This window comes from Haemorhous mexicanus, chromosome 6 (genome assembly GCF_027477595.1).
Source record: "Haemorhous mexicanus isolate bHaeMex1 chromosome 6, bHaeMex1.pri, whole genome shotgun sequence".
Lineage (NCBI taxonomy): Eukaryota > Metazoa > Chordata > Aves > Passeriformes > Fringillidae > Haemorhous > Haemorhous mexicanus.
Window position 1 is genome coordinate 20,637,311 of NC_082346.1, and position 25,963 is coordinate 20,663,273.

At 45.7% G+C, this 25,963-nt stretch overlaps 1 protein-coding gene and 1 long non-coding RNA gene across 5 annotated transcripts in view; one reads left to right on the plus strand and one right to left on the minus strand.

Annotated features, from left to right (window-relative positions):
• Positions 1-546: 546 nt before the first annotated feature.
• LOC132328871 (uncharacterized) lies at positions 547-16,356 on the minus strand. Of its 2 annotated transcripts, none has more exons than XR_009486908.1 (3): positions 16,075-16,356; positions 14,212-14,413; positions 547-2,463 (listed from the first exon to the last, which is right to left on the minus strand). It is a non-coding gene; the product is annotated as an uncharacterized LOC132328871 (long non-coding RNA). The 2 variants fall into 2 exon arrangements; XR_009486907.1 differs by lacking the exon at positions 547-2,463 and adding an exon at positions 15,145-15,202 and having other exon boundaries at positions 12,828-14,409.
• A 135-nt stretch (positions 16,357-16,491) lies between these two features.
• Positions 16,492-25,963, plus strand: part of HRAS (HRas proto-oncogene, GTPase) — a 41,520-nt gene continuing 32,048 nt past the window's right edge. The window contains exon 1 of one of the 3 annotated variants that reach the window (XM_059849171.1): positions 16,492-16,629. The gene's annotated coding sequence lies outside the window, so the exon portion shown is untranslated. Of the gene's footprint in view, positions 16,630-18,036; positions 18,321-25,963 lie in introns of those variants that run through there. The other 2 variants (XM_059849170.1, XM_059849169.1) reach the window with 2 other exon arrangements.

Here is a 25,963-nt window from a genome sequence, read left to right on the forward strand (position 1 = left end):
CTGGTTTCATCAAATGATTTTGTGTTAAAAAAACCACAAAAAAACCCCCAAAAAACGACAAAGAAAAACCCCAAAACACCCAACTAAAACCCAAACAGATTAAAATAAATTTCTAGATCAGAATTGTCAAACGATTAGACACGTAAGAATGAAGTTTGTAATAATCTGGATCCAACAGATGTGGTTCAACTTTTGCTGGTGACATCATCAAACGTCTCAGTGCAGGAGTGCAGCTCTTATCATTCTCACTCACACTTAGAAGATATCTACATTTCCACATTTCAATATAGGATTTGTAAATCAGGCACCTAGGAAGATGTGATTACTGTCACATCCTCCTAGGTGCCCAGTGGTCCCACATGGAAAGCCTGCTGTTTCAGGGGTTTACCTTCAGGATGGTCCCCAGCATTTTCTAGGGAACAGCCCTTAGCAGTGCTTCTCTCAGAGGCAGGAAGGCAAGAGGTCGGGAGGGAAGGCACCGAGTCCTGCCTGCTATGTAGTAGCTGCTGGGGTTTTGACAGCACTGCTTGCATGCAAGTCACCCCCTCACACCTTTGTGAGGATGTGGGATTGCATCAGCATTTCCTCTATAACTACATTCAATTTACTCTAGGGTTTGGAAAACACTTAGACCATAGGTCAGGAAATGTGTTGACTCCCCTCTTGCAGGGTCTGACAGTCAATTAACACCAGGGATAATCACCAGGGGCCTGATTTTCCAAGGTGATGATCACACTCAGCTCCACCTGCTGTCATTGCAATCCAGCTGCCCATCTTCACAGGAAGGAAGTCAATGGGCCTTGATGTGCTCCAGGAAGGCAGTGTGATTCAGTGAAAACAATACTGAATCAAGCATCTGCCCCTGGAATTTTATTCCCAACTCTGCCATTTTTTTTCCCAGGTAACTAGCTCAAATCACCTTGACTCAGTTTCCCAACATACACCTTCTTCGGACAAACTTCCCAAAGATTATCTGTGGATCACATGTATTGTATTGTGTATGCACACATCTGCATGGCAATTTTCTTGTTTTCCTTATTTTGCTGGAAATAATCTACTTTTGGCTAACGCAGTCTGAACTATTTGAAACCAATCGAAGAAATGCGTCTTTCCATCACTGAGGAAGAGAAAATTCTGGCATAATTTCAGGGTAGATCCAGAAGCTTTATGTCTCTTTATTCAGAGTTACTGTAATTGTGCTGGCACCATTCCCAGAGCTGAGCTAAGGTCAGTGAGAAATCCGTAAATTAATAACTGTGGAGCTGCTGTGACGTCTATCCAGGAACTATGTTGTACATTCATGAAGCTTTATGGGAAATAAAAGCTATGTTTCAGTTTATCCAAGAAAGTTTTAGAATCTTAGTATTGACAATTAGCATACTTTGGACCTACCTGGATACAGTGGACCTGATTCTGATCTCACCTTCACAGGAACTCCATAAAATGTGTTACTCTGGATTAATTCCATTGGTGCTACCCAAATGAACAGGAATTGGGTGAAGCCTCCTCTGAAAGCCAAGCCTAGATAAACTTGCTTTTCCTTTGGAAGTCTTATTTTACAAGAAGAGATTTGTCTGTTCTTCTGGTTTTATTCAGTCACAAGCAACATCCAATGAATCCAGTCTATAATTAGTATTATTGATCAAGAGATAATCGCAGTTGCTACTTACATAATTAACATTTAAGAATTTCATTGTCCTACAACTCAGAAACACAGAACCAGAGGGAACTTTCTGGTCAGAGGAAAGTTTTCTGCTCTTGCACATAACCTATCAGACTCATTTAGATATGTATCAGTGTCTCCCCCCTTCTGAAAGATTGCTCAAAGTGTCTCTCTGAAGATAGTTCCCCTTGCAGCCTGATCTCTTACCCTCATTAGTGAGCCCTGTAATCAACTTTCTTCTTGTGAGAATCCCTTTTCTAGCACAACTAACGATTTCATAGAATCATAGAATAGGTTGAGTTGGAAGGGACCTTTTAAAGGTCATCTGGTTCAAGTAGGTAATACAGAACAAGGATATTCAACTCCATTTTATATAAAAAGACAAAAATCACAACTAATCTGAGATTAAGTGGAGAACTCATCCTACGGTACTGCCACCCCAACCCAGACTGCAGTTCTGCTTGAAAATTTTCCCATCTTCTTGTATTGCATGATAAGCAGAACACTGACAACTTTGGTAATTCTTCTGTTGGTTAAGAACTAGCAGCTAGTGTAGCATTTTCAAAGAAAAATCAGCTCAGGTCTGCAGAAACAGCTTTGAAGTCTCGACTGTGGCATTAACCTCATGATTTCATGTGATTGAAGTCACTGTGTTCAGGAGATGATGTAAGAACAGTTTCGACCACAGCAGGTGTTTAGAAGTTCATTCTCAGAAGCAATGAATGAGGCTGAGAGACTGATCCAAAAATCCGGAGGATGACAGGAGTCTGCAAATTGAATTTATTTTTCTGTTACTGCACCTGGCATGAAAAGAAAGGGCAATGAGAGAATCCAGTTAATAAAACATCTTCTCTGATTCAATGAATCTGGGCATTTGTTTTTGCTCCTTTTCACAGGCTTATGTGAATTCATAAACTGCAATCAGAAAGGAAAGCTTCGTCAGGAAACATTTGGCATTTTGTACAAAGCTGTATCTTTTCAAACTGAACTAGACCTGGAAAAACTTTTGATAACAGTTTTTATAGAGAATTTTAACTCACACTGAAAGATGGGCATTCATAGTTTTATGTTGCCCTTGCTTCTATAAACAAGTGAACCAAATCACTGATATCACCAAAGTCACACAGAAACCGTGTGTGGCCTTTGAAGGTGACCACACACTTCTGAGGTCCTGAGCCAGTGCTGAGTGACAGAACCTGTCTCCTCTCACTGCTGCATGCTTGCTCAAGGGAAGTGAACACCCTCCTTGGCTTGGTAAACTTTTGGGGTATTAGAAGGCAATAAAACCACCAAATAGTAGTGTAGGGTCTCTTAGGGAAAAGGTGAGCTTAAGGCTTCAATTGTTTTGTGATATCTCTTTAGCTAAAATACTGACTTAGCTCTGCTGGGAGGGAAGAACTCTGGCAGAATCCCACTTACTTTAAAGCAATACCCAGTGCAGACGCCACACCAGAGGGATCTTTCCTTCTTTTGTACTGTTGCTTTAGAAAAGCAGAGTCTGGATCATGACCAAGAGATTCTACTCAGAAGTGGTTGCATAACTGGGCAGTCAAGATGATTGACTGGGATGAAAACATGGGGTAGCAAAGGTGAGATAGGGCAATGTATTAATATTTGAGCCATTGAGCCAGGACTGCCTAATTCTAGAAGGGCTTATTTCCTATTTCTGCCTTAATTATAATGAAAAGTTGTAAATAAATAAATTAGTAACACATTATATTTTTCTCCCTTTACATTTTTACGGGAAAAAGGAAACAAAAGCTTCTTATCTGAAAAAAAATACAGAGAGCCAGAAAAGTATGCTTATACTCCCTTGTTTATATAATTCCTCACTCCAGATTAATAAATAGTAACTTGAAATGCCTGTGTATAAATTATTATTATTTTGTGCCTCTGTTCAAGGCCCTCTACCTTTCTCAGTTTCTTCTGGGTCAAACTATTTCCTGGTTTTGGAAAGCTCAAGGATGCTGTCTGCACACCTGTGCTTTTCCAGTGTATGGTATCCTCTCCCACAGTATGGGACAAGTCCAAAGCTTCTCTGCAACTACCAGATGGTAATTTTTATCAAAGAATTGGTAGGTATAAACCCCAGTGTTGTTACAACTGTAGTACCACTACAGGGCTTCATTCAGTTTAGGTGTATCACTGTGTTTGTTGCTGTAGGAATCCTCTGCAAGAGAGAGTCTTCCTGAGAAGCCTTAAAAATGGCAGACTTAAAATCAAAATACAAAAGGAAGAGCACTGGCTGCAGGATTAATGCCCCTGGGACACAGAATGTCTCTTCCTGATGATATTTATAATCCACACCTGGACCACATTGTTGGTGGTCCTTGCATTTCTTCTGGGATGAATTCCACGGTCTATGATTGAGTTACAACTTTGTTTTCAACATTAAAGTAAGGGGAAAATGAATTGATGTTGGAAAGGAGTTATGGTCAGTGACTCTTTCTCCACAGTTTTTCAGGAGCAACATTTGTTCTTTTTCATCGCTTGCTGCAGTGTAAAGGAACCTGTGGCCTCACTGTGCTTTTTAGGCTTGTTTTTCCAAGCAGGATTTAGCTGTGAAATTCATCTAGCTGTCTTCAGACAGGGGAAACAGCAGCTTTCCAATGTGTACTTGCTTTTTGTGCCAATGCAAAGCCACCATAAAATGTTACCGAATCAGAAAGGCGTTGTTATTTTCACTTCCCATCAGTGTGACAACATATGATGTGAAGGAGTGGAGAAACTGGGGCTTTAAAAAAATTTAATCAGGTCAAAGCACCAGTTTGCATGCCATTACACCACTAGTTTGCATGCACTTTGCACAGTTCAAAGCTTACTCTGAATGCAACTCATGTACACCGGGGCTTTCAGCCATCACAGCAACAGCACCACTGTGAGCCACGCTACAGACAACAGCTCTGGCAAAAGTCGTCAACAAATCCCCGTCCTGCAGGGCAGGAAATAAGGTGGCTGGAGTGCAGTTTGCAGATGTGGAGGGAGGAGGCAGGTAGATAAATGGGGCCAGGCAGTTCTGCAGACTGGAACAAACACTGTTTCCCTATGCTTGCCCATGTAATCCTAGGGCCAGCACTTGTACCCTGGAAGAGAGAGCTCCCTGTCCTAACATTATAAGAGCCAAAGTCCTCCTTTTGCCTCAAGTGCCTTGCCCATCCCCAGGGTTGTTTCAGCTCCACAGTCTGTGAGGAGATTTGTCCTTCCTTCTGGCTCAGCATCAGTGAATGAACTGAGCAAAGGCAAAAATGGTCCTCTCTGCTCTGTCAAAGCAGAGGGGTCTGTATAGGGTCTGTGTAGGGTCTCTTTGACCCTACACATCTGCTTCTGCTGCAGGCAGCCTGGAGTCAAGTTCAGCAAATACTACACAGGAACGAAAAGTGATGCAACACACCACCATACCATACTGGAATTTTCCCTAAAATTTAATGAGCTCAGGTTGCCTTTTCCATGGATAGCCTTTTTGGAAAGCCTTGGGATTCATCTATATTTGGGTCATTGCCATGTATAACTTCCTCTAGACTACTAGAAGGAATCCCACCCTCATGGAGAATGAGGAATGTTTCCCTGTCCCCAAAATGACAGGGGAGACCTGATTTCCAGGCACTCTCTTTACAGCCTTGGCTCTGATTCTGCATAATGTGTGCTTAGAAAAAGGACTGTGTACTTACATTTCAGCAGCTAAGTTAGATTAGTGATGAGAAAAGATGCATTATTGGTATGCTTCTGTATGTTTTATGCACTGTCTAAAAGTTTCAGTAAAAAATCAGCTTCATTACCTAACTCAGCATGCTGGCTGAGACCCAGACAGATGTTCAGGTAGTGTTTCCAAGTATTGAAAACCATAAAACACATCCCAGTCCACAGAAATCTCACACCTACCTCAAAAGCCTTGCTTAACAGCCTTTTAAAGGCTGGACCTGTCAGCAGCCCCACTGTCTGGTGATAGCACATGGCAGTGACCATGGCATGCTGTTTTCCACAGGAGACTCCAGTAGTGTTTGTAAGCCAGCTCTTTGGCCATGAAAACCTGCACTTTATCACTGCTCTTTGGCCTAATGCCTGCCCTTTTCGCTAAGCACTCCATCCTCTTTTCTTGAAACACCTTAGAAGAGACCCTGGGTTAACCCTTATATTGGTTGAACAGAAACTCCTGGTCCCTGAGCTGGGTGGTGGGCATATGGCCGAGCATTTCCTTTCAGAAGAAGACAGAAATTTAGAATGGGAATCCTCCCATGTCCACAAACTACTGTTATTTGTAGGAGCCACAAAGCTTCTATAGTACTGTGATTCACCTTCATTCACTTCCTTCACAGTCTGAGCAAAAGCTTTCCAGACTTTCCCACTGTTAGAAACAGAGATGGACTTTTGACAAAGTGAAATGTGTATCCCCAACAACTCCTGACACATCACAACTGGCAGAACCTTTTTTCCTTGGAATACACACAAGCTTCCCTTGTCCTGCCCTACAATGGCCACTTCCTATGCCATGCTGTGGTTGTTCTAACACAGACCATGCCAAGTAGTCTTATGTACCAAACACTAGCAGCTGGCTAAATTCTGAGTTATCAGATGATTTCTCCCTGCAGTAGCAGATCAAGTTGCAAGTTGAGCTGCTGTTAAAAATACATTTCCTTCTCATTCTCCTTAAAAGCCAGTGGAAACACAAGTGTCTAGAACACAACTATATATTCATTGTTTACTGGTTAACTCCTGGCTTTTGGAAGCAGATTTTCCAGGCATAGATCACAGTTTCCTTTTCTAGAGAACTGGGCAGCTGGACATATACCTACAGCTGTTTGCACAGGTCACTTCTTTGAGATACTTCACAACACATGAGCAACACACAGAGCCCTTGGCAACCTGGAGAGTGAAATACAGAGACCTGGGGGATGTGGGGGTGAAGGGGAGGGAAATAAATAACCCCACCACGGGTGTGATCTCAAATCTATTGCAGTTAAAGGAAGTGATTTCAAAATGAACCATCTATTCTGCAAAGAGGTGCCAAACTAACTCTAAGCTATCGGGCTTTCCAAAACCCCCACAAAGACCATGTTTATAAATTGGTGTTATGTTGATGACAACCATTGTGATAACCCCTGGTCAGTAATCATTAAAATAAAATCCTTGTTCCAGCAGTGTGCTTGGCTGCAGCAAGAGCTGTATGTAGGTACCAGGGACTAGGGCTAATGACAAAGCTCTGTGTGAATGGAGAGAGAAAGAAGAGACAATAAATAAAGGAATTAGCCTGAGAATATTTCAACCATGGTTCCATAAATATCATAGGTAAGGAAAGATATTACAGCAGGATTTGTCTCCAATTTGGTCATAGCAATATCTGAGTACTTTTCATCCAGCAAATTTGTAACGCTTATGATGGAACTTTACATCATTTTTCCTGCTGGAGCAGGAAATGTTGCTTAAGTTCAACATTTTAAAATACCTCTGCCACGTGGAGATGAGCAGGTGACTCAGGACAAACATGAAGACCTCATCTTGGCCCTTGGATAGGTGCTGTCATATCACACTACATTTGTGAAATCAACAGCCACAATATGCTTCTGGATAAAAGCATGCCAGGGAGAGGGCAGATCTGCTTGCACAGTCAGTGTACCTGGCATTACAGCCTGTGCTGCAATCCAGACCATCTATAGGTACCAACCATCTATGAAGGGAGCAGCTCAAGGAGCTGGGACATCCCTCAGGATGGGCTCAGGGTGGGACGTGCTGCTTGCTGCTGTACCAAAGCCAGCTGAATGACATCTCAGAACAAGGTGCAATTTTTGTGTCAACAATGGAATCATTAATACATGCATCTGCAGGCTTTAGACCAAATCCCTTTCTTGGAACAATGCAAAGGGAGTTAAGGGGGTATATTTTGTTGAACCTAAGGCTGAGCTCCTCTGCTCCAGACTGCAGCACACAGACAGTGGGAAGTGCGTGCGGACAGACAGGACTTTGCTCTCTAAACCAAGCTGGCTCCTTGCCCAAGCCTCAAATGCAGCCTGTGAGGATTTGACTCCAGACAATTTGATGGATACTGTGTGGGTGCTGGAGGCAAGAGAAGCCAAGAAAATGAAATATCTGTCTGTCAGTTGCACTGTTTCCTGAGATATTTAATACAAATCCTTCACTTCTGTAAATATACTCTGCATGCTGCAATAGGTAAGGTGTGGTTCTAAGTGTGCTACTATGAGAAAAACATGCAGTACATAAACCAAAACTGAGAGCGTTTCATCTACAGATGAAATCAGATAGCGTCATTCCTTAAAAGTGGTAATATCATCCACGTGATGAATTAATTTATTTCTGCAAACAGGTCATAAATTATATGTCAGCACAGTAATCCCCATTTATCCCATTCTTTGACCTCCTCTGCAATATGCCTGCTGAGTCTTTTCTACCTGCACTGCTTTTAACTATATCAAGTGCCTTAAGCCCTCCGAATTTTGATCATCGATTGCCAACAACTGCAGTGATTAAACTGAAGCCTGAACCATCCCCATTACTAAAAACTCACCACTTGCCTTTCCTGCAAATCCCATTTCAACAGCACTCCTCTCCTCTTCCCCCTTGTCTGGGTCTGAATGAAAAAAATATGCAGGACCATTTCCCAGGGTTAATTTTTAATAGTATCCTCACTGCTGCAGCAGATGAAGTCATTTATTATCCAGCAGGCAGCATGCTAACATGCTAGGCAGTGGCAAATGCTGAAGGAGGTGACTCAGGCATAAGCAATCAGGCAGAGCTGAGCATTCCCACCTGCTGGATGGCTCAGCACACAGAGCCCAGCACGGCATTTTAGTTTACCCTGCACGTGCATCTTCATCCGAGGGACACCTGGACTCCAGCCATGCAGCCAGTGAGGTTTATGTGCTTCACAATCATGTGCAAAGCACGTACACAAACAGAGGCCAGCCCTCCCTCCACCTGGGCACTCTTTTCCTCCAAGAAAAGTGACCATCCCTCCTGCAGGAATGTGTCAGACCAGGCAGTTTGGCCCTAAATAACACTTTGTGATCTCAGGCAGACTGGAGCTCAGCCTACCCACCTGTAAAACAGGTTTAATGGTAGTTGGCTTTTTTAATAGAAAAGCTGGGAGGATTACTTCATGTCTGAGATCTCTACATGAAAATTGCTTAGTGGCAGAGAGCAGTTTAAAAGAACAGCTCAAAATTAAGGCCAGAGCAGGCTAGCAGCCCAGTGAGCAGGTAGAAATGACTATAGAAGCTGCACTGTTCTTGTCTCATAACCCAAGAGCCTCTAGGATGCAGATGATTCACAAACCAGAAAGTGCTTCTGAATTACTTATTAAGTAGGATTCACGTTGCTTTTACTGCTCTGGGACACACAAGGTTGGGCTGCAGAATCCCTTTTGCAATCTCCTCAGAGTGAAATGTGGTGGTAATGTAGGGTTCACTCACCCATGTATCTACCACAGTGGTATTTTTGCCTCCACAGAGCAGACCAAAGGCTACTGAAGAAGTACGTGAACCTTCCCTGTATCTGCAGTAAGCTTTGGATCAGACCTCAGTAAGCCAACAAGAACGTGCAGCTAAACATGCTACAACAAGTTCACTGGCATGTGCTGATCTGCAGGAGAGCCAGGCTGAGTGTGCTCCTGAAAACCAGGAAGATCTTGCTAAGAAAGCAGCAGCTTCCTGCTTAGTCCTCACTGGAGCACACCAGTGCTGCTTAAAAGGGGAAACGGAGCAGCTCTGAACCCATTGCCTCCCCTGTGCACCATCCCTGAGAAGCCAGAGGGAGGGTACTGCAGAATTTTACTCTAAATTCTCTTTGTGATCACCTAAGTCCCCCAAATCCCACTGCTAGTAAGCTCCAATGATTAAACAGCTCACTGAAGGGAAAGTACAGCTAATACCTTCTACCCCCATCAAAGCATATTGCTAATGAGAACTGGGAAATTGCTCAGTGTTAATACAACATCTGGAGATTAACACAAGCTATGATTGTCAATGGCTGAAATTCCATCAATCACTTGGATTCATGTAGCATTTGTGATCAGTGTTTTCGTACGTTAACCTCAGTATTTCCCCAAGTGAAGTCTGCTAACTGAAAGTAGGAAACACAAAGTCATGAATCTGAAACCAGAGAAGAAATTTGCAATATGTTGCTTTGGGCATCTAAGCTTAGGAATCTTGCAGGAGGTCTGACTTCTGAAATGTTTAGTGCTGGCCCCCTGAAAACCCTCAGAGAGGATGGGTGATTTGCACACACACAGTCACACACAGTCACACCATTGCTGAGCTCATGAACATCTGCTTGAAAAGTTACCTAGAAACATGCAATAGACCTGCACCAGTCCTGCAAGATGCAAGTGACTGCAGGTCCTCTTCTGCTTTTTACCTTCCCTGATGGAGAAGCAGCAGAGGAAAGGATGACCAAACTGCAGACAAAAACCCTAAGATGCTGTGGTCAACTTTATGGCTTCAGTCTGGGAAAGTTCTGTATTAAGGAAAGGCATAACTGCCAGCAAGAAGAGAATCTGTGTGAAATAGGTGTAGAAATACCCTGGAGAGGTCAACTGTGTCATGTCTCTGACTGAAGGGATGATTTCTAGCCCTGTGCTGCTCTTGAAGGCATTTGTGTGGGAGGACCATGCCCTCACCTTTACTAGGGATCTCTCAGGATAGCCTAGACAGGATAGTGACACAAGAGCAGAGCCTCACTGCCAAGGAAACCTTTCAATATTTAACCTGGATCTCACTTGATATGGGAATACTGCTACCACCATAAGCTCCCAGGGAGCTCCATAACTCAGGATCTTTAGCTCTGACAATGAGCAGCTGCACTGCAGGACAATGTCTACCTCTGCCATAAATAACTTCAAGGCTGAGGTCACCTATGGACTTGGTTACTGCAGCAGCATGTATTTGAGGAAATCACAGAGAGGGATGGAGGGGGAGCTGGAAACACTGCACAAGAGCATCAGGAAGAGGCTGCCACAGAGGAAAACAGCTGTCCATAGTGGAAAGGGACCAGATTAGCAAGCTTTACTATGGTTGGGTAGAAATAGAGCATTACACTGGTGTGTTAAGAGCACTAAGAAGCAGAGAGATGCTGGGAAGGCTGGATTCCATCCTCCACTCTAGTCTGATTATTGTATTGTATTGTATTGTATTGTATTGTATTGTATTGTATTGTATTGTATTTCTGCTTCACATCAGCTTTACTTGTTTGTGTAGATAGAAACCAAGGCTCAGGGCATCTCCTTAAAGTAGAAAGAAAACCAGAATTTAGTGAGGGAATTAACATAAGAGAAGAAAAGGCTCAGCAGCTTGAGCATGATGATGAGAAGGAGGGCTGCATGGTAGGGTTAGAGACAATGTGTGGCCAGTATATTAAAAAACAGTCAAAGGAAAAGGAACCAGTAGTTTAACTGGATAAACACAAATGTCTTTAATTCTATCTAGTTCTACCATGTGTGCATGCCTGAATCATGCTGTGCAACACTGCTTTGAAATTTCTGCAAGAAAGAGATGTAGTTAGCAATTGTTCTTTGATGCTGAGGGGAAGAAAATCAGCATTAGCTGATGAAGAAGAAGACTATTTTAAAAAGAATACCAATAATCTTAGTGTCTTCTCCAGGAGAACATGTGGGATGGTCTGAGATTTCAGTACAAACTCATCTGGTACAGAGAGGCCTTGAACTACACTGATAAATCTGTTGCACATCAGTGAATGCAGAAGTGATAAAGAGCACAAGACATCCCTTAGCAACTCATCCCACTTCCACTCTGGAAATCTGGCTCATGCCAGCAAAAGTGACAGATGACCCAGAGCATGGTAAGTGATCCAAACTGTCCCATAAAAAAAACCTGGTAGCATATCAGTTGCAAAGGGTTCAAACTTTTCTGCAGAGTTTGAAAAAGAAAATCACATGGGGACTAAATATCACAAGGGCTTCTTAAAAAAAAAAAAAAAGGCTTCCAGCTTCCACAGACCTGAGTTATTGCTGTATGAAGACAAAGCCAAAAGCCCTCTCTCAGAGTGCAGTGATCTGAAGATCAGGCTCCAAGGAAATGATTGACATTCCATTCAGGCTGACAGCTAACAAAAGCTCCTGTGCTTATGGCAGCAAGCCACTGCCAGGAAAATCAGTGTTGCTCCCAACTTGCAGATTTCTGCATTACCAGGCCTCCTCCTGTAGTTGACCCTTGCTGATCTATGCTGGCAGGCACAGCAGAGAGTGGAAGGAGACACAGGACCTCACCAACCCTGGCAACTTTTGATGAGGTGGGGGCATTTCTTGAAAGAATCAGTGTCATTTCTAAGTATCTCAGGCTCCAGATTCAGCAGATGATCAGCTACAACTCCCTGGAAAAAGTACAAATAGCCAAAAAGGACATTTGCTGGGGGCTTAAGCAAATGTCCACAGGAACAAATGGGACACTGCAGAGGGCAGTGTGCTTCAGATCAGCCTGAAACTAGCAGGCACCTGCAGAAAACCACACTGCTTGTAAATACCCAGAGATCAGACCCTTATCTCATCTCTCCCCCCTGCTCACCCCACACAGCAAAATCTGAAGTCCAACCATCCCATTATCCACTCAGGGGAGGGCCTCATGTTACCAAGTATTGCATACCACATCTAGGGAGATGTGATAGCTGTTCATTCCCACAGTGTCTCTAGAAGGAGTCTGACTGGGAAATGACCGGTCTCTGAATTATGTCTTGTGTGTGTGTGTGTTTGGGTTGTGGGGTTTTTAATAGCAAAAAAAGGAATCAGCAGCTGTCTGTATTTTTAAACTATGGAACATGAATCTCCTTCCACTTCCAAGCTCTGATTACAAAGTCTTTCATTTGTGCGATTCCAGGGCATCGTCTCTGCAACTTTCTATTCTCAGTTCAAAATTGACCAAATCCAACCGTTAGCAAAATTTATTTCAGTCAACAGAAATCTTTTCTCTCTCTAGTTTTGGTGGGGCTTAGGCCAGGCACTTGGCAAGATGCTGCCTTGCTTATTTCCAAGAGGAAATCCATCATAAGAAAGATCTTGCCCTGGATAAGATAACACTCCAGAAGTGACAACTTTGCTCTGCTCAGCCAGAACCTTCTGCAGCATTTCAAATGGTTTGGTTGAAAGAAGCCTGAGCACAATTATTTAGTAGAATTTAATCCAATATTAATGCCATTATTTTGGGGATTAAAAACAAAGTGGTCCCATTCACTGCTTGAGTCATCTGAAGCAATGCCATGCCTTTGGAGATTACATAGAGGAAGATTTTATTGATTTATTGAGGATTGATTAATTAATTCAGTGTTTTCTTTTGTTAATTGATTATTCCAGGAGATCTTTCCAGTTCAGTGTCAGTCTTAAAAACCCTTTGCAGTTGGACTGCTGCTTCCAAATCTTAGGGATCTCCAAGATTCCGAGGCCCTTGAGATGACAGTACACACTTGTGGCATTGAACACTTGTGATGTCTCTTCTGGCTCTTTCTTGGTACAACCTGCAGTAAGGATAAGCCCACTGACTTTTCCCAGTCTCTAGGAAACTGTGCTAAATTATAGTGTTGAACAGTTTTAGCTTGGTTCCTTTGAGATGACTTTCATTTATCTCAAGGTTTCTTTGTGTTGCAGGAGACTCAGATTTTTCCCAAGTCTTTTTATAGTCAGTCACTCACAATACAAGAATTCATTGTCAAGAGTGAACTCTAGCTTTGCATCTCACATAGATTTATCTCATACATTAAGAGTTGATTTTCAAAGCCTTCTTTCCAAGTCATGCTATTGTCAAGGTTTGTTATCAAGCAGCATTTTCTCTACAACCTCACCAGGAAGCTAGAAGAGAATTGTCCATGAGTCACAAGAATTTTACCTGTGAATTCAGCTAGGCCCTGGGCAGCTCAGAAAGCTGGCCACTGTTTCTCAAGCATTAGTACTGGTGCATGAACAGCATAAATTTTAACTGGGAGAGAGTGTTTTTTAAATAGAAGGGGGAGCATACACTTCAGTCCATCACACAGTTGGAGCCGTGTTACTTGTGGCTCAAATCAGTAGTCAAGGGATTAAGAAACTTTCAGCTTGTCCTTCACTTTTCAAATCTGTCCCACAGAAGACATCCTTTCCAGCTCCAGAGTAAAGCATGCCCTAGATCCACTCCAGACCTACAAATGAGCCTATCCTCAGCACAGAATAGTTCTGCTGGCCTCTGTGCACAAACAACCATTTTCAAAACTGTCCCCCTCTGAGCTAATAAACTCAGCTTTTATTTCCTCCCAGAGTGGTAACTATAACAGTTTCCCCTCTCCGCCCTCAGGTGATTCCCTTTGCCATTTCTACATTCACTCACTAACCCAAGCAAGCTGAGTGGAAATGAGTCTGTCCTTCCCAGAAGCATCCCTGTGAAGAGAATGGGTTTGAACACAGACCTTGCAAGCCTATTCCATCCTTTGTCCCAAGTAAATCCAAAATACTTACAGATCTGCAGACTCACTTCACTTAAAAAAGAATAAAGGAGGACAGTAAAATAATGGAGACTGTCAGAGAATGCAAGCCAAAATAATTTCAGAATTGGTTCATCCCTTACTGGCATCTTCAGAGTTGCATCAGCCTGGAGGAAATGGATTTGTCTTCGTGTTTCTGAGAATCCAGCCTTGTTTCAATTCTTCTGAACACTTCCTTCTTTCCTTCTGACTGCACTTCAGCTTTGATCCAAGTATCAGATAGGCCCACCAGGCAGATGACTTGCACTGAATCGAACACAAACTTCGACTGACAGGTTCTGCTACCTAGAAGATGCATGACACACAAGTGAACAAAACTGATAAGGTCTCAGCTTCTTTCCCTGTTATAGTAACAAAGCACTTTGTAATGATATTTTTTTTTTCTGCTCCATAAGCTGGTTGCCATGGCAAGTTACTTGTGTTACTCTGTCAGATACTACAAGGAAACAATTTGCATCCCTAGAAAGACAGAAATTTTAAAAAGTCGATTACTTATCAGTTTGCTTTCTGCCATTACACTACTCATCCTCTAAGCTCAGGGAGAGATGAGCAAGAAAACATCCCAGTACGAGAAAAGGACTTGCAGGTTTCTTGAGTCTAGTGTATCTTCAGGAAGAAAATGATGCAATGGGGAAGTAAAACTCACAGAGATCTCTGCTTTTTTCAGTATGCTCTCAGAGACATTGTCAGAGGGAGCACAGTGACATAGCCTTCCTTGCAAACACTTTCCAATAAAGTTTCAGTTACACAGAAAAAGTGTGCATCCAGGAAAACAGACTAGGGTGAGCTCAAAAGCCATGGAAAGAACCAGAAAGCAATCTTCATGATTAAAAGTCTGGTGAACTAGTAGATATGGTGACAACAGGAGACCCAGAACAACAATAAAACTGACACCACTAATCTACTCTCTGTGTCTGCTGAGAACTAATAAACCCTCCAGCATACCAAAAATATATGGTGGATATCTGGATGTATTTAAATATGTATCCTTGTGAAGCTAAAAAAATTACTGTTACCTACTTTGCTGATGATTTTGATGATCACTGGAAGACCTTTTTATGTTCGAGTTTTTTACTAGGGAGAAAGAAAGAATAATTCAACTTAGGTGTTTCTAGTAAAAATCACTCCAAAACAGACTCTAATTTTAAAAATGTATCCTTGATCTGTAGCTGATGAAGAAGTTCAGTTGCTCACTAAGCTCTTGGCATGTCTGTATGTAACACAGTGGAGAGCTAAGTATATGTCTTGTCTACAATTCCCCTCTTACAGGAGTTAAAGAGGGGGTGAAAATATCAAGGAGTTAATTTTGGGTCACAGCACCTAAAAAAACCCCCAGTAATGTACCTTTACAGACTGAATTTAGAGTGTTGGTACAAAGAGCCATGACAGGATAAGGATGTTGATGAGTTATGGCCTTTGAACTCCAAGCTGCATACAGTTTGGTGAAAACAATCATGAAAAATTGAAGTTATGGGAATTGAAGGTATTTCAACTCCACTGCACATTTTGTTTTCGGAGTTTTACTGTGGCAGTAAGGACCTAAGATACTCCCACTTTCCTTTTCATTGCTCTGCATGCCAGTGGACCCAGTATTTGGTTAGCCTTTCTTTCCTGTCAAGCAAGGCTCATCACAGTTAGAGCACTGCAAGCCAGGCATTTTCTAAGAATTACACTCAAATTTAGAGAAAGGAAGGAATAATCTGCTCAGGAAGAACAAAACTTTTTTACAAATAGAATGGGCTATGATCTTAGAAAGTGTAAATCTGTGCTCTGACAAAAGCAATGGAGTTACTTTGCTTTGCCACAGCTATGGATCTAGTCCCAGTGTTTTTGCTTTTTTATCAAAAAGTAGAAGGAGAAAGAAGACACTTTTAAGCTATTATCACTCTTTGTGTCTTTGCAAGTCTGTGCCATCACCCCTCTGCGATAGTGTGGTTATGACTCACCAATAGGTGATTCCGTCTCTGTCTTCCAGCAGTCTGCAAACAGTCCTCAGGTATCTTACAGCCTGATGTGATCTGGCACTGAAGAATGAGCAAGAGAGAGGCAGTTTCAGTCTCCTCTTCTGGTGTTTCTTGGTTCTTGGAGGTCACTGAGAAGCCCAGGGAGCATGAAACTGACCTTCCCCCATAGCTCTGCCTATTTTACCACCTATTTGGTGCTTGCTTCCTGACAAGTTCTTCTGGGCCACCTAGGTACCAAAAAATACAAGCCTGTTTTCAGGGTGCTTCAAAAAGCAAGATTTCTGCATGCTCCAGTACCCTGCCTGCTCGTTAGAAACGGCTACAACAAGACGAGACAGGTAGCCCGGAGAGGCGGCGCACGGTGCGTGCGTGCGGCTGCCTGCGGAGGAACCCCTCACCTTTGTGCGAGCTGCTCTGCCCTCGGCTCGCTCGGGAGAGATGCTGGCTCTGCGTCAGCTGCGGCCCTCGCCTCCCTGCAGAACTGAGAGGTCACTCACAGTCAGGAGGGCTTGTTAGAAGCAAGGGAAGAGTTTCGAGGTAGGTTAAAGCTTCAGCCTTTTTGTTTGGACCTGTCTGTTTGCGTGCTGGTTTTTGGAAAAGTGCTCTGGCAGGTTTGTTTGTGCTGGTGCAACACGTTTGTGAGACCTGAGAAAACCTGCAAAACTCTCTCTACGGGTATCCTTAGAACGTGTTTAATCTGCTCTTGATACAAGCTCTGCAGGGCATGAGCTTTCTTTTTATTATGTGTCAAGCATAGTATCTAGAACAATGTTTTTTAGATCGATTTTCAGATTACTAGATACTTTTCTAATGGAAACAATAAATTGTGAAAGTGTGCTTGAAACATATGCAGTGCTTTTCCAGTACCAGGAGTGTGTACTTTATTTGGCATTGTATTCTGCATCAAAGCTTGATTACTTCTGCAAGCTGCTGGAAAATACAGTGACTATGCAATCCACTATCCAGTTTCCAAATAGTAATAGGGGAATCACAGTGCCCAGAGTAGAAAATGTCTGGTGTACTGTGACAGAATGGGAAGCACTGCATTGAGACCCGATTTCAGGACATGAAGCTTGAGTCCATCAATATTTACTAGCTCTGCTTCAGCGGTGCTCCTTGTGGCCCCCAAATAGGATCAGACGAGAGCCTTTTCACACGCTTGGACCTTCATCTGAAATTGCAGTAATTCTGCTCAGACCGTGCATACCTCTGCTGCTAAGCCTAACTGAACCCCATCTGCCTCAAACAGAGCCAATTCAGGTGTCTTTTCTTTTGTGGCCTTAATTGCACTTGAATAATTTGGAGTCATCTATTTTTCTAGGCATTTCCAGGGGCCAGATAAATGCACCCTGAGAGCCGAGTTTAGCGCATCGCATTATCAGGCAGGACCGTGACTGACAATCAACGCTACATTTCAGGGGTCTCTGGTCCTCCTCCCTAGAACGCCTCCGTGGGGCGCCGACAAAGGCAGCGCAGCCCCGGGCAGTCCCGCGGGGCAGGGCGGGCTGCGGGAGCGGCGGCCGCCAGGCCTTCCCCTCCCCTGGGGTGTGGGGCGCTCCTGCGGAGGGGCCGCCGCGGGGCGGGAAGCGCAGACGGGTCCCGGACGGGAAAGGACGCGATCCCGGCGGCTCCCGGGCCGCGGGGAGCGAAGGCAGCAGGGGTCATCCGCCGGGGTGAGGCAGCGCCCGGCCGGCCCCCCCCGGCAGCCGCCGCCGCCCCAGGGACCGCCCCGCGGCCGGGCCGCGGCGGGCGGGCGGCGGCGGTGATTGACAGGCGGCGCGGCCCACCCGGAGGGCGGAGGCGGCGGGGGCCGCCAATCAGGGGCGGCGGGCGGGCGCAGAGCGGCGGGCGGGCGGGGCGCGGGTGGGCGTGTGCCGCGGCCGCCGGCGGGGCGCGCTCCCGCTCCGCTCCCGCTCTCCCCGCACGCACATTGTCCGGGCGCGGCGGCGGCACAGCGCCCCGGCGCCCCGTGCCAATGCGGGGCGGGCGCGGCACGCCGGGGGCGCCTCCACCACCGCGGTGGAAACTTCCCCTCGCCGCCGGGCCGACGCGCGGCTGAAGCCCCCGGCGGGGAGGAGCGGAGCGGGGTTTCGCCCGCCTGGGGGGGCGCCTCGTCTAGTTTGGTTTTTCTGCATTGGAAGGGCAAAAGCGAATACTGTTACCCGGCTTTAAAGTTCCGCGCTCCGCTCTCCAGGACGCGCATCCCGCCCGGCGGGTTGGGCGAGCCGGTGAGTGACCGTCGGGAGCGGGCTGGCGCTGGGTCGCGGTGGGTGGGACGCGCCGTCGCGCAGGGGCAGCGCCCACCGGCTCGGCGGGTACGGGTCGGCAGCGCCGCCGCCACCTGTTAGCGGGGCTGCTCCCCCCGCCGCCAAGTTCGTACCCCCACCATGCTGGGGCTGTCCCCGCCGTGCCCGGGGCGGCGGCGAAAAGGGACGGACCCTCGGCCCGGTGGGCGGCGGCGGGGCCCGGGGTGTTGGGGGCGGTGGCGGCCACCCACCTGCTCGCCTAGCCGCGCCATGACTCTGCTGTCTGGGCGCTGTCTGCCGACCCGAGCCCCGGCAGGCCGCCGGGGTGGGAGGGTGGTGGGGTACCAGAGCCGCAGCCTCTGTACCCCCTCTGCCCTCCATGCTCTCTGCCCTCCAGCTCCTGCCCTCCTTCTGCACCCACTGTGCACTCCTCCTGTCCTCCTCCTCCCAAGCTGCAGCCCTTTTTCCTTCCCTCCCTTGCCGTCCCGCTCCCCTCCGTGCCCATTAGTTGCAGCCGTGTTTCCCTCCTCTTCTTTGCGCCCCTAGTTTGCAGCCCACTGCACCCGTCTTCCCTCATCCCCTTGCATCCCTCACATTGCTCCTGTGATGCTTCAAAAGGGGGAGCACCGGACTCCCCACTCTTTGCCAAAGCAGGTACCTGCTGGGCTCTGACACCCCCCCAGGAGAGGCCCGCTCCATGGCGGTGCCAGGCGTCGCCAGGCCCGGAGCGAGGCACGGAGGGGGCAGGCAGGTGGCGGACGCGCAGGTATTTGTGTGCAGCTGCGAGCAAGTGAGCGAGGTCCCCCGTTCTGCGAGCATGCGGCTCTGCGGAGCTGGTGACACCTCCCTTCTCTCCCTGCCTCCCTCCTAGGGACGCTCGCCGCCGGGGCTCTGCGGCGTGCCGAGGTTTCCTGCGCCCTGCTGCCCTGCAAAGGGTGTCGCGGCGTCCGGGGCTGCAGCGTCTTTATCCCAAGTGAAGGTGCATCTGATGGCTTGCTTGGCCCGTACAGGTCCTGACTGGGAATGTGCTTTAAATTGCCCCAAGCAGTGGAGCGAGCCTGGAGACAAAAGAGATAATGAGAAGTCAGAGTGGACTGGTGAACTCTGGAGCTGCTGGAGAAATGCTTAGGACAGCTGGAAACAGGACTGTGCAGCAGGAATGGCTTGTTAAACCATTGCATGGCAAGTCAAGCCATTGACTATTTCAGTGTCCTAAGCTGGATGTTCATATCTCTTGTAGCCTGTGATGTGCGAGTTGCTCCTGGGTAGGTCTTTGAAATGCACAAAGGGTATGAACTCCTGGTGAGGCTGTGTCAAGATGTACTTCAGTCTGGTTGGCATGGGTAGGATGTACAGCTTGGAGCAGGAACTGGTTTTGAATGGAGGAAAACACATGAGGTTTGGTGTGTGCTCAGCTGAAGAGTTGCTGTAGTCAGAATTGCTGATATGTTTATCCTTCACGGCTCTGAAGTATTTTAATTCTACAGCTGGTGATTTGTGTGCTTTTCCCAAGTGTTTTTAAGACAGCCATGTCTGAATCCATGTGTATCACCCCTCTGTGTGTCTGGTCCTTTCCTTCTCCTCGTAAAACGTTTTTCCTGTGTGATTAATAATGTGCCAACTGCTTCATTTCAGCACTGGGGAGGCTGATGCTGATAGATTTCCCTGTTCAGTCTTCTCGGTGGGTCTGGAAGCTGATGGGTGTTATCACTTCAGAAAAGTCTGCTTTTGGGTGGGAGCTGTCAGCATGTCTTTTTTTTATCTCAGTGAACCTCTTACTTCTTTTAATTAAAAAGAGATGAAGTATGCGTGGTAATACCCTTCATGTTTACATAAAAATGATCTTGTAATTAGCAATAATTATCTCAGTTTGGGATATTGCTGAGATATTTAAACAGGACTTCTGACCTGAGGGACATTTTTCCGGCCCCAAGGAGTTGCCCTTGTTGTGGTTCTCTCCTGTGGCGAGTTTGATTCTTGGCTGCTGCCAGTGGTGGAGGTAGAACAGCAGTGGGAGTAGCCTTGTGTTCCTCTGCTGTCGACCTAGAAAGCCATGGCCACGGTTTCCGTGCTGAGCCTGGTTCTGCTTCCCAGGGCTCCCTGGCAGCCCTGCCACCACGTGTGTGGAGATGCCCTGCCTTTGATGGCTTTCACCCCATGGTCTGATGATTCTCAAGGGGACCTTGCTGTTGTCTCGGGGGAGGGGGATAAAAACAGGCTGAAAAATTGTCAAGTGACCTTTTTTTTTTCCTGGTTCTCCCAGGGAGATTTGGAGAAGGCTGCTGATAATGTGGGAGACTTTTCCATGGGAGAGTAGAGATCCTGAGATATCTTTGTCTGTCTTTCACCTGACTTTCCTTCCTTTCCCTTTAAGAGGAGAAAAGCTCCGCTCAAACATAAGCATTTGCTTCCAGGCTGGATATGGCTCCCACTGCCTTTCCTCCTGCTACCAGTGCACCCCAAATTTACCTTTCTATTGGGTAATCACCAGATTTTCTTGGGGTGAAAAACCTTTATGGAGTAGAAAAGTTGGAGGAAGCATTCAACAAAATAAAATCAAAACCAAAAGTACTGCCTATAGACAGGGATTCCTTGTGGGAGGGTGGTGATTCTCTTCTGTCTCTCAGGATGAGTTATACAGTATACTGGATTTTTGCCAGTCTTGGAAAAGTAAAATGGTTGTGCTTCAAATAATCTTTAATTGTAATTTATCCCCAGCTTTCTATTTCAACACTTTTGAACTCTGAACTTAGAACCAGAGCTTATTGAGCAGAAGATAAAAATGTTGAATGTATTTGAATTTTACTTGTATTAATCTAATAATATATTAATGACATGATATTTGATCAGCTCTATACCTGGCTGAAGACCACAAAATAGTGTTAATCAAACAAATTATTTGACAAATGCACATGAGATTCAATAAATGATCTGTTTGCCAACTGCCATTCAGCTGATCTGTCATGGCATGTTCCTTGTTCTCTTATCTTTCTCTTCCAGTTTCATTCCATTTTTGCATGGTTGATCTTTTCCTGAAACTGTCCCTGGTATCTGTTTCATTTATCTCTTTTATGTCATGGTTTTCCTTCCATTCTTTCTTCTGTCTCTTTCTTGAAGCTCTCTTTCCATGCTTCTGGAGTCTAAATTAGCCTTTTTTCCTCTTTACCTTCCTGATGGAGTTTTTTGTTGAGCACTTCATAGTCAGCTCATCTAAATCTGGTATGTGTTTAAACCCATAAAAATGTAAAACTGAACCCAGACTGTGTCTGAGTGTGAAGATGTTTGCTTGGTGGTAATGCTTCTCTGCCTCTCCCCGTGTTTTCTGGCTGTTGCAGGAAGGGTGTTCCTTCAGTTCTGGAGGTTTTCTCCAGCTCTCATTTTTGCTTGTGTTCTCCTTATGCCGCTTTCAAAAGTGAATTTGACTTTGTATCTTAAGAAAGCAACCATGGTCAAATGGCAGCCCTTGTGTTGTTCCCTGCTTGTGTATCTGTATGCAACCTGCTTCCATCTGCTGTCTGACCAAACCCAGCCTTCCTGCCAGGCAGTTTTCCTTTCCTCCTGGCATCATCCTTCCTCCCCACTGGGTTTACAGCCAGGAGGTGTCTTTCAGTAGGGCAAAAGGAACAAGTGCTTGGACGTTTTCTGGTTTACCTATTACTTGCAGAGTCTGTATGAAATTCAGGTTGATGAGGGTAGGTGGCAAAAGGTGAACAGGTCATTGTGCAGGTTATAGTGCATGACTGAGCAGTCACAATATTCAACTTTGATCTAGTATACAAAAATGAAAGTCTCGTAAGAAATGAAATTTCTATTATAAAAAAGACTTTGTTTGGTGGTTTGTTTTTTTTTTTTTAACCCCTGGATAAGATCTAGGGGTGGGGAGGATAATTCAAAAACAATGAAAGGAATAGAAAACCTTGTCTTTCGGGGAGGAAATTTGCTCTGCCTTGGCAATAAAGCTCAGGCAGTCTAGAGGGGTGTGATGGGAGTGCTTAGAGTGCGTGATTCGCCTCCGCTGATGGTTGCAGTGATGTTGCAGCAGTGCATGAGCTAAGCTGTGTATGTCATAGCTGACTGCTTGAAGTACTGGGAGTTATGCCACAATGCCCCCTTGTACCCTGAAGGAAAGGTCTGTGCTGTACTGAATTGAACAGTTCCACCTCTCTGTCTTCTGAGGGGGTTTGGGGAACACTCGGGTGCCCTGATAGAGTGAGCAATCCAGGCAGCACATTGTTGCAAAGCAGAATTGATTGGGGAGGATGGAGCCAAGAGGAATATTCTTTTGCAGTTAATTATTTACTGCAGGGAGAGAGAGAAGCTGATGATGTTTGGTTTATAATTACAGATATCCAGAGGTAAATAGTTCAGGATGATCTGGTTTATTCTGTGTGTTGCTACCTATTTCTCTGTAATGTGGGACCAGCACTGTTTAATGACCAGCTCAGTAAAACCAAAACCCCATTATCAATTTCTCACCAGTGAGGTATGGTTCTATAGCTTCCTGTGTGTGGTGCTAACTGACCTGAATGCCTACAGAGAGAATTGTATTTCCATGCTTACTGTCTTAATGCATGACCTGCCTGTGGTGCCTATCTGACAGCAATGTGGGCTCTTGGAACAGCTAATCCCTGTGCCTAAAGATGACTTTGTGGTTAAAGCCACAGGACTGTGGACTGGGGAGTCCTGACCCCCCCCCCCCCCCCCCAAATCTGGCCTTGGCTAAGCTGGTTGCTTATCTGGCTGGACTTTTCTTTAGGAGGGATATTGACCTAGCAGATAACCAGCAAATATCCAGCCTGTCTGCTGAAGGGGTAGGATGCCCTGAGTGAGGCACTGATAATGCAGAGGCAGTGGCAGCCCAGGTACTTGTATAGGGCTGTGCTGTGGGCCAAACTTGAAGAGGATTTTTCCTTTTGCATAGCTAAATCCATTATAGATCAGACTGCTCGTATGCAAGTTCAATTCGAGAGCTGGTGGAGCTGAGTTTAAATGTGTGTGTGTGGGAGCAAGAACTTGACGAATACAAAAAAGAGACATTGCTGCAATGTCTCTGGGAAGATGCCTGTACGTCTTCTGCTTGTTTAGCATCCTTGAGAGAACAGCAGACGTGAAGGAGAGGCTGTGGCCTGTGAAATGAAGAGGATGTCATGCTTTTACTGGAAGAAGAAAAGGACCAAGATCTAAAAATCCAGGGAGTAGGAGTGAGATGAGGTATGCAGGTGTGCACAGCGGGGGCTGCTCCAGGCTGCCCTGTTCTCCCTGGCTGAGGCTCTGCAGAGAGAGAAGCAAGGAGGAGATCAGTGGAAAAAGGCATTGTGGAGGCTGCTGCAGAGTGGTGCGTTGGCTCTCCTGCTGGTCAGGGCTGAACCGAGGCATGGCTGGCTGGAAGTGGAAGTGCATGGGGCCATAATCCCTGAGAAAGGCAAAGAAGGGAAAAATCTCCAAGGAGTCTGGCCAGCAAGTGCTTGTGCCTGAGGCAAGCTGGGATCTTGTTTAGAGGCTTGCTGAGAAGCGAGCTCTGTTTATCAGCAGTTTTTTGGGGTAACAGGCAGCCACCGTGTCGGCCTGCTCCAGGATCACGTTGAGCGCTCTGACACTCTGTGCATTCTTCAGCAATTCTGTGGCTTACATCCAGCTCTATTCAGCCTGTTTCAAACCATGTGTATAGGATAAGCTTAAATATATAAATTTGGAGCCTTCAAACGATGCATTCCATCCCACCCCAGATAGCCACTGAAGGAGCCAGAGCAGTATTCCTGGTGTGGCACTAGGTCTTCTGTTTCTGTCGTGATTGTAGCAGCCATGCTCCTTCCCTGCTGATGGCTTTGCATTGGATGTCAGGGGCTTAATGTTATGTGAGGGACTGGAATTCCTTTTCCAGGAAAAGGCTGGGCTTGAGAAACCAGGCTTTGGTTGGTATGATAAATAGATAAAACAGTGGTTGATTATGTTTAATAAATAAAACATCACTGTTTCTTGTATGGGACTGATCCTGGCTTGTGTGTATGCTAATTCTGTGATTATATTTTTTCATTGTCTCCCCTTGGATCTCTGTCTGTAGATACAATGTCTCTTTTTGGGTCCCACTCTGCTAGACTCCTGCTGTGAACAGCACAACTCTGATTTGTAGAATGCAAACCTAGCAAATACTGGTGAAAGCAGGAGGTACCTCCTGCCTGGTGTGTGCCTGCACACCGCTTGCTTCCCTCCTTGTGTGCAGAGGATGAATACATAACCTTACAATACAACCTTGGTCATGCAAGGTTTCTCACAATCTTTTTCTCCCGGCCTTTTCCTGATTTGCATGATATTGTAAGAGGCCAGTCGTTTTTTTTCTGGAGTGCTTGTCCCACTTTCCACACATGCAGCCTTGGGTGAGTGGTCTGCTCCCTGAACTGCTTTGACAAGCATGTGTTGGCTTCTTGCTCCACTGATGTGGGAGGCAGGGTGAGGATAAGTGCTGGGGGCTAGGCAGGGGGAGGACATCGCTGTGCTGGTTGGTGGTGTCACCTCCCATCTGGCAGTCAGTGTAGCTGCTGATTGATGAGGAGGTGCACACAAATCCCTGCTTCACTTTCTGCCTCATCCTTCTCCTGGGGTGTGTGGTGCCTGTACTGAAGTGTTAGAGAGTCAGATCTGCTCTCTCTCCTCCTAAGAGTACAGCTGCATCTCCTCCATTCTGTGGTACTCAGTTGCAGCTGATGGCTTTGTAGCTATTCCTGTAGTCCCTGTAATTTCCAAATATCAAGGTACTGATTGTCAAAACATATGCACTGGAAAGAAATTACTACCATGACCATGGTGGAGGTAGAAGACAGAGGTGAGAAAGTCAGATCTAGACCTGGAAAAGTGCTTCTGCTTTTCCATAGAAACAAGGCTATGTACTGATGTGGCTCATAGGCAGAGGGACATGTGCAGGGTCTCATCAGTTCTGTGGCAAAGCAGGGAGGTGGATCAGGGTGGAAATCTCTGATTCATGAGGAAATTATAGTTATCTGATCCCCACAATTACTGCACCTGATTGTCAGGGGCTGGACAAGATGTCCTCTGCTTCACATTCCTTCTAGGAAGAACGCATTAGTCTGTACTCAGTAGCCATTAGTTTAATACCTCTGCTGTTCCTCTCCCTCTGTGGGGTATGTCTCTAGCAGCCACCCTTTTCCAATCTGTGACATGCCCTGGCTTGGCTGCCCCTCGTATCTGCTAGAAAGTGAAAAATTGCCAAGCATCTACCAGTTCCTATAGCTGGGGCAGGGAGAGGAGACACATTATTACAGCCCCTTGTTTTACAGCTGGGAACTGGGGAATGAAGATTCACATTAACAGGAGGAGCCTAGAGCAGAGCTGAGAACAGAAATTGTTGTCCTAGTCTGGCACTTTGACTGCAAGGTCAGCTTCCCATTTCCTTCGGTAACTGATGAGTGTCAAAAGATTCAGCACCCAGCTATTGACATGTTGCTAAGCTGATCTTTCTGGTGAGAGAACGGGGTTTATTTCCTTTTATCATTTCAAGCAAGGCGGTCTTGATTGTTTTTTGAGTATTTTAGGTGTCTGGTCTTAGAAGTGAGTGAAGGGCTGGGATGGCAGTCCTTTGCACATCAGTCTTCCAGGCTGTAAGTGGGGCG